This window comes from Perca fluviatilis, chromosome 17 (genome assembly GCF_010015445.1).
Source record: "Perca fluviatilis chromosome 17, GENO_Pfluv_1.0, whole genome shotgun sequence".
Taxonomy (NCBI): domain Eukaryota; kingdom Metazoa; phylum Chordata; class Actinopteri; order Perciformes; family Percidae; genus Perca; species Perca fluviatilis.
In genome coordinates, this window is record NC_053128.1 from 24,304,519 (window position 1) to 24,319,689 (window position 15,171).

Below are 15,171 nucleotides of genomic sequence, written 5' to 3' on the forward strand. Positions count from 1 at the left end.
CCTATGGAGGAAATATTTATTCATAATTCAAATTGAAAGTCCAAAGAGAAATTGAAAGTCCAAAGAGAAAACAAAGCGAGATGAAATTAAAAATATATATATTTTTTTTAATTTTCCCTTTGGCTTTTGAATTTCAATTTAACATTGGCTTTTAATTTTCATTTAATATTTGGCTTTTGAATTTCAATTTAATATTGGCTTTTAATTTTCATTTAATATTTGGCTTTTAATTTTCATTTAATATTTGGCTTTTCATTTAATATTTGGCTTTTGAATTTCAATTTAACATTGACTTTTAATTTGGATTTAATATTTGGCTTTTGAATTTCAATTTAACATTGGATTTTCATTTGGATTTAATATTTAGCTTTTGAATTTCCATTTAACATTGCCTTTTCATTTGGACTTGACACATGTCAATGTAAATGGAGGCGCGTTAATGCGCTGGTGGGAGGGTATGAAACAAAAGGGGTGCAGAGGCACCTTATGAGCAGCAGGGGGAGCAGACTGCTGAGGAGCATCTGTCTGCAGTTTCGCAAACAGGCTGGGCTTGGCCTCTTATTTCACATGATAGAAAATGATGATGTAGGCTAAACACAAACGACATTTCATGCAACAACAGTGAAGTTTTCATGTAGTTACTATAATTGGGCCCGTGTTAGTGAGGACTAGATTAGGACTGTATTTAAAGCTGATTCTGGTTCCCAACTTCACCCCAGGTGTGTCTGTTTAAAACACGACTCAGACAACTCCTCTCTTTTGATGTTTTATTTAATTAAGCAACAGTAGAAACATGGGTGTGGGTAGCTCTGCTACGTATGTTTGTGTGTGGTCAGATCTCGAGGACGCACACACACACACACACACACACACACACTCTCAACCGGGTAGTCATCGTCCGAACTGCGACCTCTCCTTTTTCTTTCTCTCACTTTTTTCTCCGGGTGGTGCGCGCGGTGTGAGGTGCGTGTCCGCGCTATTCTCCAACATGTAGCCTACTCACAACAATCACGCCTGATTGACGGCCTTTTGTACAGCCCGTGGCCGTGGCCGGCCAGCAGGGAGGCGATCCCGGCCGCCACCAGCTGGCTGTCCCGTCAGACTGAAGCTTCTGACAACATCGGAGAAAATGTGCAGTTGGCCATCAATGTTTGTAAAACTGTCCACATTCAAACTCTACACAGTTAATTTATCGCATAAAAAAGTCTCAATAGTGAATTTAGTGGTAAAATAGCAGATGGAAATTATAAAAAAGCAATTGATTCTATAATCTAGATCGGGAGTTTGCCGTAGTACCAGCAGCAAACAACTGGAAACTTTTTACAATTTTCATCTGCTTTTTCACCACTAAATTCACTTCTGAGACTTTTTTTATGCGATAAATTAACTGTGTAGAGTTTGAATATGGGCAGCCAGTTTTACAAACGTTGATGGCCAACTGCACATTTTCTCCGATGGTGTCAAAAGCTTCAGTCTGACGGGACAGCCAGCTAGTGGCGGCCGGAATCGCCTCCCTGCTGGCAACCCGACAATGATCTACGAAACCCCGCTGTCAGCTGGAAGTCTGAAAAAGTACACGGGCTGTACAAAAGTCAATCAGGAGTGATTGTTGTGAGTAGGCTACATGTTGGAGAATGCGCGCTACCACAGCCACCTGAAAGAGAAAAGAAGAGGTTCGCAGTTCGAACGATATTACCCGATTGGCTATTATTCGTTCTCGAATCTGACCACACACAAACACATGTAGCAGAGCTACCCACACCCATGTTTCTACTGTGGCTTAATTAAATATAACATCAAAGAGAGAAGTTGTCTGAGTCGTGTTTTAAACAGACACACCTGGGGGGAAGTTGGGAACCAGAATCAGCTTTAAATACAGTCCTAATCTAGTCCTCACTAACGCGCACTTTGTAACTACGTAAAACTTCACTGTTGTTGCATGAAATGTTCGTTTGTGTTTAGCCTACATCATCATTTTCTATCATGTGAAATAAGAGGCCAAGCCCAGCCTATTGGGCGAACTGCAGACAGATGCTCCTCAGCAGTCTGCTCCCCCTGCTGCTCATAAGGTGCCTCTGCACCCCTTTTGTTTCATACCCTCCCACCAGCCTTTGGGCCACGCCTTCTCATTTACATTGACATGTGTCAAGTCCAAATGAAAAGGCAATGTTAAATGGAAATTCAAAAGCTAAATATTAAATGAAAATTAAAAGCCAATGTTAAATTGAAATTCAAAAGCCAAATATTAAATGAAAATTAAAAGCCAATGTTAAATTGAAATTCAAAAGCCAAATATTAAATGAAAATTAAAAGCCAATGTTAAATTGAAATTCAAAAGCCAAAGCTAAATGGAAAATTAAAAAATATATATATATTTTTAATTTGATCTCGCTTTGTTTTCTCTTTGGACTTTCAATTTCTCTTTGGACTTTCAATTTGAATTATGAATAAATATTTCCTCCATAATACCTAAAGGTAATGTCTTTATAAAGTATCTTTTTCATAAAGTGTCTATACACTTACAAAGTTCTCAGTGCTTCGGTTTACATGTAGGGACCCTCATTATGCTACTGTTGAAGTGTGGTGCCATTTTTAGCCTTGTTAGTGGTATAAAATAGCGATTTATTTTTACTCTACCAGTGCCCCGAATGCCTAGTGTTAAGCTAATCAGCGGTTCGCACTAGCTTGTTTCAAGCTACGTATACATTCGATTACCATGAAAACATATCCCAGAGAAAGGTCGACTCTGTACACGTGTTATTAACCCCTAGGTTCATTTTGCGCCAGAATTGTCCTTTAACAATGTCTGGGAAACATGAATGTCTTTTCAAATTGTTTTGCCATGATATGTCAAGTTATTTACTGAATTAGTGAAAACTTTGACCTGCTGGTGGCACTGGAGTACAAATCGGAGGTTCATCAAGTCATTAGGATTTATTATCTTAGGACCAAATTCCATATTATATAGTTGTTAAGATATTTCAGTCTGTAGTGTCAGATGGACCAACCAATCGACCAACCAACATTACCATTCTTGAGACTGCTATAGCATGGCCTCGGGTTTCAGCTTTATGCAAGTTACCTAGGAAGGCAGGCATGTAATAACACATATTTCATCACTTCATAAAAAGCAACCCTGTTTGATGTGCCAGTATGTCTGTGCTCATTATTTTGTGCTGGTGTGGGTTTGTTCCTGTACGTACTCCACTCACATGACTACACGCAAACAAAACTGTGATAACAGGAGGAGGAAGGAGAGGGAAAAAAAGCAAAATCAAACACAATAGAAATAAACAAAGATTAAAGAGATTTACCAGATACAGAAGAATAAGAAGGTTGGCAAGAGAGAGAAAAGGATGGCAAGAAGGATGAAGCAGATAGATGGAGAGAGAAAGCAAACAGTTTGGACTCTCCTGGGAAGGATCCGTTCATCCCACACATATCGAGGGATGAAGGAGAACAAATGTTCCCGGGCCCACAAGTCACATAACAAAGATCGGACCGTGCCACAGCTCCATCAGATTCCTCTGAGCTTCTTTTGTTAGAGCACAATCCCCACAAGATGCCAAGAGAACGAGCATGGATAAGCAGCTCAACCTTACAAAAATATGTCTCCTTTTTCTCAGACTAACACTCAGAGGTTGTGGTGGGATGCTGGGACACTATTCACACTGAGGGTAAGATCTGATTGAAGTCCAGAGCTAAAATGTACAGGAAGGAGACATTTCAACTTATTAGTTTTAGTAAGCTACGCCAATGAGCCAGCATGGACAATACGAGGGCCTTGGAACTGTCCAAACTAAATGGGATGCAGCCCTTAATTAAGTCATTAATAAAGTTATTGATTACACTATCAGTGTGCTGTTAAAAGCATCTTGCACGAGAATAGTAATCCCTCACAGGAAACATGTTAAAAAGTCAAATCTGACTGATTCTTTTGAAACTTTACAACATTAACTGTAACTGTAACATTACAGTTGTGATAGTCTCGCATTGCCAGACCTTCCTCCACAGCGCTGCGGAGGAGGGTCTGGCTAGTCCACACAGCAATCAGGTATGGGAGAGAAACATGCTCTGGTTTATTGGTATTTCTTTAAATATTAGTATTCTTCCGGCGCCAACGGAGCAATCCCGGAAGTGGAAGGTCGTGGATATAGACTGCAGCTCTGACAACACACACACTGTACGCAGCAAAACCCAAGAAGCGAGAGTTTCTACAGAATTTTGTGCACACATCATTCAGACGATTAACATGGTATTTGCACTTCAGTCAATGTATGCAGACACAAATAGGCAGCAGGAAGAACAACAGGTAGCACACGTCATGAAGCAGATTTCAGGGGAGAGACAACGGGAGCACTAATTGGAGATGAGGAGCAGCTGGGAAGGCAGGCAGCAGATCCCAGCTGATTAGGGACGAGTCACAGGTGTGAAGGCCAGAGGAGCACACCGAGGGCATCTGGTGGACAGGTGAGGAATGGCCGGCAGCAGAGAAGACAAGAGAGGACAGGCACAGCTGTGACCATGACAATCATACAGAGGTACAGTATAGCCAAAGTTTTAGCCAAATGTGCCTGTAAGTTAAAGTTTTTATATCGCAAGAAAACGCCTTTGTTTCTTATTTATTTTGTTTTATGTGATGTCTTTTTTCCCCCCTCCTAATACTTCTTCGTCTTTTTAGTCTGAGTTTGTCTGTTTCTCGTCTGTTGTTTTCCTGTGTGTAACACTAAAGACCGTGCTGGAAATAAGTATTTTACTTTTGCATGTTATCCTTTGGATTACTGTTTTATCGTCTTGATCCAGAAATAAATCGATCAAAAAAAAAGTACTGACTACACTTTGTCTGACAAAATCAAGCAGTGAAGGATTCAATTATTTTAGCTTGTCATTATTAAGTTGGAAAGTCGTTACTGTAGAAAAACTAATAGCTACACCCAACCAATGTATTCTTCAAAAAACAATAACTGTACTCAAAAGCTCACAGAGGTTGCCAGAATTGCCAGAAAATTTGTCGGCTTTATTCTTCATTTTGAGAACTGACAGAATACTCACATACTCACATGCACACAATCACAAACTGGCACACTGGAAGAATAAAAACATTACCTTGCAGAGGTTTAAATATACTCCTAACCTTCAAAAGCAGATTTTTCTCTGGGTAAAAAACCTGTGAACTTGAGCACAGAGCCACAGAAGTGACACAACACTGAAATGCTTTAAAAATATGAACTGCAGTCTCCCTTGACGATCAAAAACTATGCCATTAAAAAATCTTTCTGGGTAAGAGGTTATCAGAACTGCATGCAGAAAAGAAGAATGCAGCAGCTGTCCCCTTCTGTCAAGAGGCGTTAGCTCAGACGTGTCAGACAGGACTGAACAGTGTAGACACTTTTATGAAGCAGAGATTTAAAAGACTTAAAAGGTGCCCTGCCACACATATTTCATTATTTGTGGTAATGTCTGAAGTTCTACCATGGACTCCGTAAAATGTTTTGAGGAAAAAATGCCTTGGTTACCTTGTTTCAAGCCATGGTATAGAAAGCCTGCAGGAAGACTCAGTTCGATTTGTGCCAGTTCTTAGTATTCAATGAGCTAAGCTGCTTGACTCTGATTGGTTAACAGCTAGCCAATGAGAGCGTGGCTATCAGCATCCTTTACCCAGCGCAACTGGGCGAGCTTATGAATAGTAATGAGCTCAGGCAACATGATGTCAGACTGACCAGCTTTTGTAATTGGCCTGATTTCTCTGCTTATTTCTGTTCAGTGGCTAGAGCTGACAGAGGAGGTAGCAGTTCACTTTCATATTCCCAACATAACATAAACACATATGGACCTAACATAGTTTTGTGTGGCAGGACACCTTTAACTAAACTAGACTGACTAAAAAGTTTGAAAATGACTTGAGAAGAGAGTGAAACCAAGTTACCATGATGAAAGTATGGTGCTGTTGTGCTGCTCAATTTTCATGGGAGCTGTAGTTTTTTCTGTGCTCACAAAGTAATTGTTCAACTTAAAATCACAAAAGTTTAATTTTTTAAAAGTGCTGTAGTGGATTCTGATTTGTCTGAAGATAAGGACAGTTAATACAAGGAACACATTTAGTTTTTTCAAAAAGTTGAGAGCTTTGCTTTCTATAGCTGAGCTAACTTAGATTATCTAAACTCTATTTTCAAGCATATCTTTATGCATTATATAATATTCCATGTGAATAGAAGGCAACACGTACACCAATTGCTTTGTCTCATTTGCGGTGCATGGAATCGATTACCCCGAAGATCCAATTCCAAAGAAAGAATTCCCGCACACACATATCTATGACGACGTATTAAGGCCACTGTAGGTAAAAATAATAATTACGGAGCCGGGGGTAATATTCCGAGAAAATAACTTGAATATTCTCTGAGATTAGTTAAAAGTGTATAAGAAAATGTTGAGGACAAGATTGATGCAATCTTGTAAAGTTTAGCAATGTGGTTCCTTGAAATAAAAAAACTTTTTCACGTAAATTTACCACAAACTACAACGTCCCTAATACACCGTCGTACTTATTACCTCTGCATGGATTTATTTAAAAAGAGTCAGTATTTCGGTCACAGGAACCTTTCTTATATCCACAAGTGACACATAATTGCATGATAGTCCACAGCTGTTTTAGAGGTGTGTCCATCACACACAAAGAAAACAAAAAAACGAAAAAAACAACTCAAGATCCCCTCATCTTTTAGAGCATACAACACTAACGTCCATAGGATTTAATATTCCATATATTAGAAGTTAAATAATTAAGATATTTTAAGGAAACTCCAAACATTATCAACATCACAGTTTTAGAAAGTTTTTGTCTCAACTTTAATACTGTCTCAGTTTTCTTCATAAAAAGCATCCAGCAGCCACAGGGGAACTGGACTTGTGCATTGCTTTAACTTTCAGCTGTATTAGTTACTGCTTGGGAGCCAGGCAGGGCAAACCCAAAGTATACAATACGATACAGTAAGTACATAAAAACATGAAGATAAAGATTTGATGGGTTATAGTAGAAAGACAGTGAGAAGATTTCCACCTCATGGTCCTGTTCTTTCATTCTCTCCTTTTAGTTGTGCAGGTCTCACAACAAACATATTGATCGTGTTTACATTAATGGGTATGTGAGGAGCTGCAGAGGAGAGGCCCGCCCTGCATTTGCTGCAGTTCTGGGATCACTCAGACAGAGGAAGGCTAATCTCTTGGTCAGACCTCCACCCACTATCTGCTTCATTCCCACTCTGAGTGGACAGGAGACATACTCCTACTAACACTCACAACCTCTGCCCCATCACCCCAAGTCTGCATGCTGTGGGAAAATACTCCAATTTGAACAAAAAAAATCCTTTGACTGATCAATGTGCATGCACATATACAGACTGTACTTACAAATGGCACAGAAAAGTGAAAAGTGAAAATACTGTATGTATGGGGGAGTGCACATGCTGTATGAAGGAAGGAAAAAGACAGACACACAGAGACACACACACACACACACACACACACACACACACACACACACACACACACACACACACACACAGTAGACAGACATAAAAAGCATGAAAGAAATCATCCAGTTGTGGTGGAGCAGAAAAAATAATTGCATGAAAATCAATGCTTTTTGTCCTGGTCTAATAAGGGAGGTATCAGAGAGTGGCAGAAGAAATGCTTTTAAATCCTGCAAACCTTTGGTGTGTTCCAAAGTCATACAATGAACCCCAGCAGTGCAGAGCTACTGTAGGGTGCTGGGTCTGATGGTAATTAGCAGAGGTTCCATCACAGACCGTCACTGGTGGCACTAAGCTGATTTATGTTTACATGGATGTTTAAAGGATGTAAGAGAAAAAAGTAAAAGGCAAAAAGGCCACAAAACACTGCGGGTCAGGCTGGATGTTCAGCAGCATCCACAATTTGTGTATAAAATCAAAGGGAAAGTTGAATTCAGTATTGGGTTTTGATGTATGATACACATACTATTTATGTTATTTAAAATGATCAAGTTTTAAAATATATGTAATAATGTATTGCTTTAACCAGTTATCACCAAATATGACCTGGTAATGGTTTTAATGAGTTTTTATTATGGAACTGTGGCATTAACTTAAATTAATTAAGATAATTAGTTTAGAAAATACTAAACTGTATTCCGTGTAGTTTTTTTAAATTAGCCTGAAACATAGAATATTAAAGAAAAGTTATGCATAAAACTTGTAAAAACCCACCAGTTTTGCTGATTCATTTACTTTGTTCATATTTTAAGTTTTGTTGATTTGTGTTCTAAATTTTTGTTGTGTTGGTTTGGATATTGTGTTTTATGAAGTTCTTTTGTGCAGTCACGAGGATAATGAAGGGCATGGATACTATGACAGGCCATACAGTAATGCAAAAACAAACAGAAATATAATATAATATAAATAGATTTCTCCAATTTCATATCCATTTCCCCTGTATCCCCCGAAGTTGACCCATGGCTTGTTGGATGTAGACACAAGCCTCATTACCCAGGCTCCTCTCTGGCAGAGCAGGGTCTTATTTACCCCCGAGCAAGGACAGAAATAAACAAAGACCACCGCTGATCAAGTGATGGAAACAAAACACCGCTGCAGTAAAAGGTCAGAGTGGCTGTCTTCCTGTTCAGTGCCCACTGGCTTTCAGTCATAAAAAACTCAAAGTGATGCTTCACTCCGACATTGTCTTAATAATAAAAGAAAGCATTCACACATGTCAATTATATCATACTCAAAAGTTCAGTCTGAGATTGGTGTTACTGACAGGTTAAAGACAGTCACAGTTTGGCTAAATTTAAACCTGGAAAACTGAAATTTTCAGCTAAGAATATGAAGTCATGAGGTCTCAAATTCACAGTGTATGAAACAGGTTTCCTGAGAAAGTTCACTCAAGGAAAGAGAGGAGAGCAAAGACGAATGACAAATTTTGGTGCTGTACGACTTGTTGGGTTTTTGATCTTGGGATTTATGTTTTGGCTCTGTGATTTCAAGCTTTGGTGAGGAGCTGCACTGTCTTTCACACACGCACACACACACACACACACACACACACACACACACACACACACACACACACACACACACACACACACACACACTCTTAGATTAAACTTCAACAATCCCTTATTCCTTTACCCCCCTTTTTTTTTAAACATGACATCATGAGACCTCTAAGAGCTGTGCAATGTCACCGTTTCCAGCCGGTGAAATGGATAGGCACTATATGTAGATAGATGAATGAACGACGTCCACAGGTGAAGGAGAGGGGTCAGCATGGCGGAAGAACCTCTGGGTGGGACGAGGGTGAGGTTGTATGAGCGAATCAATGAGACGAAAAGCTGGTATTGATTCTGCTGGATTTATCCCCCCACCCCCCCAATGTCAACACGGAGCGTCAGTCTGAAAAAGAGACTGTGCCCTGTTTGCCCCGAGAGCAGCAGGATAAATCTCATTCTCTCCTCTACAGCTCATTTAATGAAGGATATAATGGTGTGAGTAGGCTGAACGACTGTTAGCAGACCATTCTGGTGAATAGACTGTAAATCTTTTATCCTCCTCTAGACCTGACTTTAATTTGCTGCTAAGCCTGAGTTATAAATCTGAAATGGCATATAAGTGGCCATGCTGGCACATGGTAAATAATGTGTTCATCTTTGGTTACATGAACTTTTGAGATTTGATATTACCAATGCAGTGTTGAAAAGAAACTACTGTTAGAGCAAAAGCACTTAATTTCATACTGATGTAATGACTGTTGAAATAAATCAATAAACCTCACCATAAAAAGGAAAGAGTCAAAAGTTCAAAGTGTTAAATCAGGATTTCTCAACCGTCTTTCATCTGAAATCCCATTTTGAGGTTCTTCCAACTTAAAGAGCATGGACAGGGGGAATTATACAGAAGTTATGATGTACAGTGTATAGTATTCCACACCTTAATTAATTGATTAATTAATCTCCAAATCATTGATTCAGTAAATCTGCAGAGTACTCTTTTAGATACATTTATAAATACTTTACCAAGCTTTCCATTTCAATTTGACAAGTTACCTTTCTAGTGCAGTGTCAGAGAGCAAGGCAGTGAGTAGAAGACAAAGAACACAGAAATGAGTGAGTAAACAAGTAAGTGTCTTCATTCCACACTACATACTATTTCTTTAACATTATTTTTGGGCTTTTATTGCATTTATTGGACAGGACAGCTTAAAAAAAGAGAGAGAGAGAGAGAGGGACGACATGCAGCAAAGTGCCACGGGTCGGAATCAAACCCAGGTGGCTGCGGTAAGTCCTGAACCTTGGTACATGGGGTGCACGCTCAACCAGGTGAGCTACCAGGCCGCCCCATACCACGTACTATTTCTAAGCAGGGTTGGAGTGCATCCACACAGGAAAATTGGCATACTAGAGTACTCTCAAAAAAGTCAGAATGTATACAAAAAAACACTGATTTTTTTAGTGATATTTTCCCATGATGCACTGCGCGAAAGAAATGGAGAGTCACTAACTGCAACTAAAACAATACATAAATAGAACATACTGTATGCAATTAGTATGCTGTATAAAATTAAGCAGGTAAGTCACCCTGGAAGAGGGTGAAAGTGTCAGGGAGGGGGCAGTAAGGGAGGAAATAAGTGCATGACTGAGTAAAATATAGTCGAAAGTGAAGTGCTGACTTTGACTTTTGAAGCATATAGTATTCAGTGAAATACACCAAACTCCAGAGAGTAAATTATCCTGCTTTTTAGAACACTTAGGGCCAGATGTACTAACGCTTTTGCGCCCACTTAAGCCCGTATTTGTTTTGCAATGTGCGCGTAAAAGCATGGCGAGGTATGTACAAACAGGCCGCACTGAGGTAAAAGCACAGACTGCCTGTCGCGGGAACTGAAAATGGCAAATTGCGCTTTTCCGTGTCATGCATGTATTCATGGCAGGGTGAAGGGGAAAGCGGGAGTTCCCCGTAAAGAGATGGGAGGGGAAGCGTAAAGTGCGCCTAATCATGTATTCCGCGGTATGTACAAAAACTGCCTGTGAAAACTCGGCTCTATTTTGCGGTGAAAATTCTCCACCATTTAAAGCAGGTGTAAACCAGCCACAAGTGGGTTTCCTCGCATATGCCACCTGGTGAAATGGCAGCAGTAATCTGAGGAAGACAAAGACATAGGACCAGGAGACGAGCTGAAAAGATTTTTGCCACAAGGATCACACTTTTTCAGTTGAGTGAACACGAAATCATTAAAAGGGATACTTCACCGATTAGCATTAAGTTATGTATCAGTAGAAACCCGCTAGTATTTTCGAATGACCGTGCTTCCCTCCCTTATGTTCCCCTAAGACGAGAGATAGCTGTATTGTGTGTCTGGGAAAAAAAAGTCTGATGATGCAAAAATCGTCATTATGCATCATCGGAGGCTTTTTTGGCCAGAGGCTAAAGAAAAAAAAGAAATGTAAAAATAAAAAAGTAAAATAAAAAAAAGTTTACAAAATAAATAAAAAGCCTCCGATGATGCAAAATTACGAATTATCCCTTTAAGCGTTACAGATTAAGCAGCCATGCAATATTACAGTTACTGGAAGAAATCAAAGATGACATTGAATCTTCGACTCAGCATTCACATTCCATTCCAGCAGTTGTTAAACTCCTCAGTACATTACAAATATTGGCATCAGGATCATTTCAAAGAGTCACAGCATCAGCAGTGGGAATATCGCAGTCTGCACTCAGCCGTATCATAGCACAAGTACTTAACGCTTTGCTACAGCGCACTAGTCAATACATACATTTCCCCACCACTAATGCCAAAATAACACGCATCAAGCTATTACCTCATGAACAAGTAGATCAACTTCGCTATCGCTAAATCTTTGTTTTTGCTGTTTTGACTGACTTGGTGGCTGATCCATGAGAGAAAGATGTGCGCAATTTACGGTATAGTGGGTGGAGAAAGGCGCTGATTACCCAACGAACTGCAGGTTTGGTAAATACGACGTAAGCTGAAGTATCACAGCGTGCGCTTTCTGCGGGTTGGCCATGGCGCTGATAACGCTACATTCGTAAATGTACGTACATCTGGCCCTTAATGCTTGTGCAAACCGTGATCACAAACACCTTCAATGTATCCATACAATTTCAGCCTCGTACAACCAGATCCCTTCAGAAACTCACTGACAAAATATCAGTAAGCAGACATGACAACAACAAATAGTAAAATCCTCTTTAATAAACTGTCCTCCTCAGCAGTACAATCATTCACAAACTAGACCCACTGACTACTGAGTGAGTCATTCAGTCAACTGAACACTGAGCTCACTCATTCACTCAACACGTGAATGAGTAAGTGAGCAGTGCGAGTATCTGAGTGACTGCGTCAGTCATGTCAATGGTGAGTGCAACTTTACATTTGGTGACGTGATAGATGAGTGAGTGAGGAGGAATGAGGAAGTGAATGATTAATTGATTGATCCATTGAGTAAGAGGGTGAGCGAGAAGCTGGGTTTGTTACCGTAACCTTCAATGGCGACAGACACCAAGTGTTGAAGAGCAGGGAGGTGTGTGTGTGCATGTGTGTGTGTGAAAGGCACCTCCAGAGGTATGCATCGATCACCAGATCACACGGAGACACTGAGGAGGTTCAGTCATGCCGCTGCTGCCGACAAGCAGAAACGAGGCCATGACACACATACTGTACAGCACCTGCACACACAAATGTGTACCTCACACATGGACTCACCTTGCGCACACACACACACACACACACACACACACACACACCAGCACACACACACACACACACACACACACACCAGACACACACACACACACACACACACACACACACACACACACACACACACACACACCAGTAGATTAGTGTTTCTGCTGCTCGCCCAGTGTGGGACAGGACACCAACTGGGCCCTCCTCAGATGCTGTTAAATCTCAGAGTCGACGACTTGTCATCCCTCCTTATAAAGTGACTGCTACGCGATGTAGAAGGATGAACCCTCAGGTGTAATTTTTGCTCATTACTGTTCACTTCTTGTGGATCCTTAATCACTGCATCCACTTCCAACCTACCAGACTTCTTAGGATAAAAACCACCAACATAAAACTCTATTAACGTAATGGTTGAAGGGGTTAAAAAAAGAACAGAAAAAGCTAAACTAAAACACAACAAATATAAAGGAAGAAAAACTGCTTGTGGTGTTCATATTTTTGGGGGGATTGACTGGGTGAAAGGGTGTTTCAGGGTCACTCCAAGGTTATTTCTGGTTTCCCTGGTGGGCAAACACCTGATGCGAGTGAAAAGAGCATCACTCCCAAGGGAGGACCACTAACTAGGAGTTGCTAGGATACCATGATTGGTGTATGTGTGCGTGTAAATGTGTGTGCATGTACATGTATGTCTCTCAGTGTGTGTGTGTGTGTGTGTGTGTGTGTGTGTGTGTGTCTCTATTCATTTTCTAGAGGACGCATCTGGTTGTGTAAAGAACATCATATGTTCACAGTGACAGGTGTTCTGTAGTCTGGAAGGCACAAGAAGGGGGGGCATTAAATGATGAAATGTAGGAAATGAAACCAATTGATGCGCCAGAACCAAAGATATGGAACCATTACTCCATGCACTTTTCTTCTTTATCACAATCTGGTGCCTACATTACCCAAAATGCAACTCAACCGTGAAATGTTCGGTCAGAGATTCAATATACTGGTCAGCTCACATATTTGTAACTCCACATCACCAAAATGTTTTCATTTTCAAACATGTAGTCTTTAGACCCAAGAGACGCTGACTCATGTGACATCACTTGAGGCAGTTTATCAGATTTAGTGTACCTCCTTCCTCAGCCACAAAAGGTTTTATACACCTTTTTCACATATGAAGTAGTACAACCCAAGACCTGAAAACTCAGTGGAATTCCTCTTTAAAAATATGTTCTCATTGATATATGGCCCTGTGAGCTAATGGCTTCAGACAATATCCTCAGGAGTTTTAGAGACACCAGCCTTTGTGTACAAACACATAGTGTATACTGTACTGTACGTGTGTGTGTGTGTGTGTGTGTGTGTGTGTGTGTGTGTGTGTGTGTGTGTGTGTGTGTGTGTGTGTGTGTGTGTGTGTGTGTGTGTGTGTGTGTGTGTGTGTTTACAGCCTGGCCATCTGGTCAAAGCATTTCAAGATGGATAGATAAATTATTTCTGATCAAGCACAACTCGTTTGGGGGCCTTCCTAAAGTTCCAAACTGATTTATTTGAAAATTTGAGATTGTGACTCCCACACAAGTTGACTTTTGCGTCATTCTTTCTGCAAATACAAGCGAGAGAGAGCGAGAGTCAGAGAGAGAGAGAAAAAAAAAAAAAAAAAAAAAAAAAAAAAAAAAAGAGAGAGAAAGAGAGATGAGGCTTGTCCTGAATCTTGTCCAAACTCTGCAGGCTGCCATGATGAAGGGTATATTTTTTTTATCAAGGTCTGCCAGCTAGGCTACTCTGACAGTTCTATCCTCTGCCAAAACACAAACATGGAGAGTGTGAGAGTGAAAGAGAGGGAGAGGATAGAGAAAGGTGGAGAGTGACATAAAAACAAAACAAAAACAAGAGAGCGAGTCTTGTCATCTGATTCTTGCCACTTACTGACACTCAGCGTTTGACACAACTTTTCAGACTTGATTTTCACACTCTGGGGAGCCGAATGATTCACAGAGCAGATTTCTATATAAACTGAATCACAGAAATTACAGAATATTCACATCCAACTGATTCAGAATTAACTTTTCTAAAAGGATGTCTAATTTTACACTGCCACTTTGAACACAGCATGGTCAAGTCACCATCATTGTTGCCGGAAATGAATGCAGCAATGCCCTGTTGTGCTACATAGTGTAGTGTGTACAGGTCTATTAGCCAGGACAGGCTGTTCTATTGTTATTGATGCTCTTATTTAGTTAGACATAATTGAATTCCAAAATACAATATCACTCATTCATCATGTTGAGGGTTGACATTTCTATCAGGTTATTGATGCACATTCAAGTGAATTTAGTAAAGTGTAAAAAGCATATATAGACAAATAGAAAATGTGTAGTAGGCTATCAGCTTCACTGCCTACACGTGTAATCCTTATCCATTTTTGAAATAAATGTT